The sequence below is a fragment of the Bubalus bubalis genome, chromosome 11, assembly GCF_019923935.1.
Source record: "Bubalus bubalis isolate 160015118507 breed Murrah chromosome 11, NDDB_SH_1, whole genome shotgun sequence".
NCBI lineage: Eukaryota > Metazoa > Chordata > Mammalia > Artiodactyla > Bovidae > Bubalus > Bubalus bubalis.
Genome location: NC_059167.1, coordinates 61,033,376 through 61,039,375, shown reverse-complemented (window position 1 = coordinate 61,039,375; position 6,000 = coordinate 61,033,376).

The following is a 6,000-nucleotide window of genomic DNA, read 5'->3' as shown; positions in this document are numbered from 1 at the left end:
GACCTGGGCTTTTGTTTGCCAGAAGATTTTTTATTACAGTTTCAATTTCCGTGCTTGTGATGGGTCTGTTAAGATTTTCTATTTCTTCCTGGTCGAGTTTTGGAAAGTTGTACTTTTCTAAGAATTTGTCCATTTCTTCCTCGTTGTCCATTTTATTGGCATATAATTGTTGATAGTAGTCTCTTATGATCCTTTGTATTTCTGTGTTGTCTGTTGTGATCTCTCCATTTTCATTTCTAATTTTATTGATTTGATTTTTCTCCCTTTGTTTCTTGATGAGTCTGGCTAATGGTTTGTCAACAAAAACGGTGTATAAATTCGAACCCAAAACAATAAAGTAAATGGCAATGGGATCATACTTATCAGTAATTACCTTAAACATAAATGGGTTGAATGCCCCAACCAAAAGACAAAGACTGGCTGAATGGATACAAAAACAAGACTCCTACATATGTTGTCTACAAGAGACCCACCTCAAAACAGGGGACACATACAGACTGAAAGTGAAGGGCTGGAAAAAGATTTTCCATGCAAATAAGGACCAAAAGAAAGCAGGAGTAGCAATACTCATATCAGATAAAATAGACTTTAAAACAAAGGCTGTGAAAAGAGACAACGAAGGTCACTACATAATGATCAAATGATCAATCCAAGAAGAAGATATAACAATTATAAATATATATGCACCCAACACAGGAGCACCACAATATGTAAGACAAATGCTAACAACTATGAAAGGAGAAATTAACAATAACACATTAATAGTGGGAGACTTTAATACCCCACTCACACCTATGGATAGATCAACTAAACAGAAAATTAACAAGGAAACACAAACTTTAAATGATACAATAGACCAGTTAGACCTAATTGATATATATAGGACATTTCATCCCAAAACAATGAATTTCACCTTCTTCTCAAGCACACGTGGAACCTTCTCCAGGATAGATCACATCCTGGGCCATAAAGCTAGCCTTGGTAAATTCAAAAAAATAGAAATCATTCCAAGCATCTTTTCTGACCACAATGCAGTAAGATTAGATCTCAATTACAGGAGAAAAACTATTAAAAAATCCAACATATGGAGGCTGAATAACCAACAAATCACAGAAGAAATCAAAAAAGAAATCAAAATTTGCATAGAAACGAATGAAAATGAAAACACAACAACCCAAAACCTGTGGGACACAGTAAAAGCAGTCCTAAGGGGAAAGTTCATAGCAATACAGGCACACCTCAAGAAACAAGAAAAAAGTCAAATAAATAACCTAACTCTACACCTAAAGCAACTAGAAAAGGAAGAAATGAAGAACCCCAGGGTTAGTAGAAGGAAAGAAATCTTAAAAATTAGAGCAGAAATAAATGCAAAAGAAACAAAAGAGACCATAGCAAAAATCAACAAAACCTACCTTAAAATAATTATAACTATTCCTGTGCATCTGTCATTGGCAAATTTTATCTTAAAACCTCTGCACAAGTTAACTCTTCATCAAAAACACTAGAAACAATTTGTTATAAGAGAATATAACAAACTATAAAATTCAAAGGAACTTCCTTGACAGTCAAGTGGTTAAGACTCTGCTTAACCACTTCCAATGCAATGTGTGCAGATTCGATCCCTAGTCAGGGAGCTAAGATCCCACATACCTTGCAGCCAACAAACCAAAATATAAAACAGAAGCAAAATTATAATAATTAATAAATATTAAAGAATGGTTCACATTAAAAAATAATTTAAAAATGTTTCAGAATATGAAAACAAGGCCGGAAATGTTACATTCTCTGAAGTGAGAAATAAAAAAGTCCCCCTAAAAAGAATGGTTATTTAAATGAGATTACCATCAGTTCGTTCAGCCGCTCATCCGTGGCTGACTCTTTGCAGCCCCATGGACTGTGGCATGCCAGGCTCCCCTGTCCATCACCAACTCCCAGAGCTTGCTCAAACTCATGTCCATTGTTGTTCTCAATTTAATAAGGTGGTCAAGGTTGACATCAGGCAAGTAACTGACATATAACTTATTAAACAAATCAACAAAGGAGTATCTACTCAGAATTTACCTTGACAATATGAGATACAGTTACATATTGAAATATAGAACACAGAGCAGGGCTCTGCAGAGACAGTTACAGTAAGGGAGATCTTGAACTAAGAATTTGTCAGTTTCTACAGGTGCCCAGGATAGAGCATCTCTTTTCATAGGCAAAAATACCCCTGATGCACAGAACAATGATCCATACTACTGGCCTAGATTACTGTAGATGTGCCTTATGATTATCTGATCCCCTTGCTTTAGAATCACTTGTTCATTCAATAACTCTCTTAAGTGTTGACTTTGTGAACAGCCACATAATACATGAAGAGAGTACCAGGAATGAGATGCTCAAGAAAAGTCCAATTTGGGCAGAGAAGGAGACTAGCACTCACACAGTTTCAAAGCACTTCGATAACTCTTTGCTCACTGAGTCACCTGTTGCCATATATTGTCTCTCCTGAGGGCCTACCAGTGTGGTCTTGGTTCCTGAGTCAGACATAACTTCTACGACAATTTAATAAAGCAGCATTCTGTTAATTAGCAAGTCCCCTGCAAATGTACTAACAAGAGTCAGCCTCTCTGCAGGCAAATACATCCCATTTAATTTCTGCATATGCAAAGTTGAGGTCCAGGCTCCAAACCCATGAGGACTCCATTCCATGAGGCTCTGCCTGAAGCAGCCAAATGATATCTCTCAGATGCAGGAAAAGCCACGTATCAGCAACAGCCCTCACGTGACAAGATTCCAATTACCCAATAACATATCCCTAAGTCCTGTTATAAATGCACATGGACTTTCAGTTTCTTCTTTACCAGTGATTCACCAACTTTAGAGAGGACAGCATTCTTCTCTAGAGGTTATCTTAAATGCAGAATCCTAAGCCCCATCCTAAGAGAGTGAGAGCCAGAAAGAGGGAAAGGGCCCAGAAGCACCTTTTTAAACACTCAAGGTGATTCTGATATGACTAAGAAACATTCTTCACTATAAACACTAAAAATGGTGTTCATAAATTTAAGTCAAATGCATCAATGTGGAGGTATTACGTGACCTTCGTAATCTTTGTAATAGCAATTACACACCCATTACTATTACAGTTTAAGAATTGAATCCAGACATTGCAGGATAGTGCCTCCTTAGTTCCAGGCATCCGCTCCTTATTCTGTGGCCCTACCAGACAGAACATCTGGCCCGCTATGCCACTCTGTATCTCAAGTCATGCTCTTAACTCTTACTGGCAACCTCTCCCAGGCAATTCAAATTCACAGCAGCTCTTTTTGAATCCTGCTCATCTCTGGCCCTTGGTGTAGCTTATTTCTCATAACATACACTTGCATAAATGTTTTTTATTGTTTTACTGTTGTACCAGCTTCCCTGGTGACTCAGGTGATAAAGAATATGCCTGCAATACAGAAGACCCTGGTTTGATCCCTAGATTGGGAAGAACCCCTGGAGTAGAAAATGGCAACCCACTTCAGTATTCTTGCCTGGAAAATTCCATGGACGGGGGGGTCTGGCAGACTACAGTCCATGGGGTCGCAAAAGTCAGACACGACTGAGCAACTAACACTTTCTTCACTTTCATTGTTGTACCCTGGTCTGGATGTTGGAGATGGAAATAACACACAAAATTATTTGATTATTTTTAGATCCAAGTGAAGGGCATGAGTTAGAAACTTTGGTGGTTCATTAGTAAAGAAACCACCTGGCAATGTAGGAGACACAGGTTTAATCCCTGAGTCAGGAAGATCCCCTAGAGAAGAAAACGGCAACCCATTCCAATATTCTTGCCTGGGAAATCCCATAGACAGAGGAGCCAGGCTACCATCCATGGGGTCACAAAACAGTCAGATATGACTCAGCAACTAAACACCGACAAAAGGAATCCACCCTCCCTCTGACACTAGGCTGGAATATAGCCCCATGAGCTCACTGCCAATGTTTGTCCTTCTAAACTAACTCCATCCTATTCACATGAGGTACACATTTGGTCTAGCCATGAGCAATTTTAATATTACAAAGTGATTATATGTGACTAGAGGTAGTAGTGAAACATGAAAAGCTATCAGGTCTAAAGGTTGTAGATACAGTACTAGTATTCTTAATAGAAATGATAGAAAACCTTACAGCTTCTGAGTAAAGCATGTGAATATAGCAAAATGCTGAGAGAAGACTTAGACTGTTGCCTCAGAAGTGGTAGCACGAAGACAATGGCAATGACAGAGACGTCAAATACTCTTCCTTTTAAATAAATGTGCAGAAAATTGAGGGCCAGATCCCCCTTCCATGGCTACTAAGAACAAATGAAACAACCCTGAAGTCCCTCAGTGATCACTCCAATCCCCAGACCCTCTCCCCAACCCAGGCTGAGAAGCAACCCAGTACTGGGAGAGGAAGAGGGCTGGGGAAGAGTAAGTATTCTGCTTAGTAAGTCAGGATTCCAGCTTTCCAACAACCCACATGTTAGCTGACTCCCTCACTGAGCTTTGTAGGCTGCATGGTATTTGATGGCTCAGCTGAAGACATTTCCAGGCACTGCACAAAGATGCCGTCCAAGAGACAACAGTTCAATTTCAACAGTTTCCATCTTTGCCAATATAGCATGGCAATGATTGAATGTTAAGTCCCATAGCCTGAAATACACCTTTCTTTCACACAGATTTTATAAACCTGTGACTGAGTCAAATATTTAAGTTATTTTTCCACTTCATCAATTCATCCTTTTAAACCCCTGCCCTTCTAGGGGTTAGTTAGTCCAGAGAATAGAAATACCCTATTTGCTTAGTAAATTGCTTACAGGTCTGGCGGCGCCAAGGTTAACACTGCATTGCGAAGCACAGCCACTAGAGGGCACGCTTCTTCCCAGCTGTGCCAGTGGAGAGATTTTTGAGGTTGGTGCAACACTAACGCTCAAGTGAACTAGAAAAAGAGTCTGATGCTTTTACCATTGCCCAGAAGTAATTTAAGAGAAGACTAGAAATGAAGTCCCATCTTTCTGCTTTGCAATACTAGATAGAGAAAAGGGATTCCAGATTTAGTAGCCTGGTGGCTCTGAATGAGCCAGATGACTTGACAATCCATCTTGTATTATCCATTAAATAAAAATGATGCTCTTAAGCTTTCAGACACACATTCTATCATTGTCATCCACACATGTTAAGAGGAGAGCAAGACTCTATTTATTTCCAGAGCTTCTTCAGTGAAAGATGCTATGTGTGATGCAGCATTCACTGACATATCAGTTCACAATTGCTTGTGATTGTCACAGAAAGGTAAAGCTTCAAACAGTATAAAATAGAGATGGATCTCTGTCACAAAATACAGGATAATCTTTCATCTGAGTGTCTCTTACCTCCTTAGTTTTTGGTAACTTAGTATGAGGACATGTCTAACCTGCATCCCATTTCCATCCAGACCACGATCTGGGCCATGTTAGACCAAACACCTGAGCTTATGGCAGCTATAATGTTAAGGGCCAACTACATTGAACTCTGAATCATCTAGATTGGGTTCATGGCCTTGCTTGATCACTTACCAGCTGGGTAGCCTCAAGCCCACAGTTTAACAACTCTCAAAGACTCAGATTCCTCACTTACAAAATTCGGACAATGCTTTAACTCTTTGGATCATTAGGGAGTTTTGAAATATTGGTTGAAAATATTTACAGAAATACCTACTATAGTTGTTCCTGAGCACAGAAGCCCACTAATTAATCTTCCCCAAAATCTATGAATAAGTGTATCTTTCTAAGTTATTTTCCATGACACACATTCTTTTTCTATCTTTACCTGTTGTAGCTGTTAAAGTTTCCAAGTACAAATGAAGTGACCCTCGTCAAGCAATAAACAAATTCTCCAGCAGCTATTTCCGGTCTGACAGTTGGCGTGCTTCACTGACTGTACTGTTTAGCCTTGAAACCTTCATCATAAGTGTCATTTGGTTTTAACTTTGCAATAAGGTAATTAT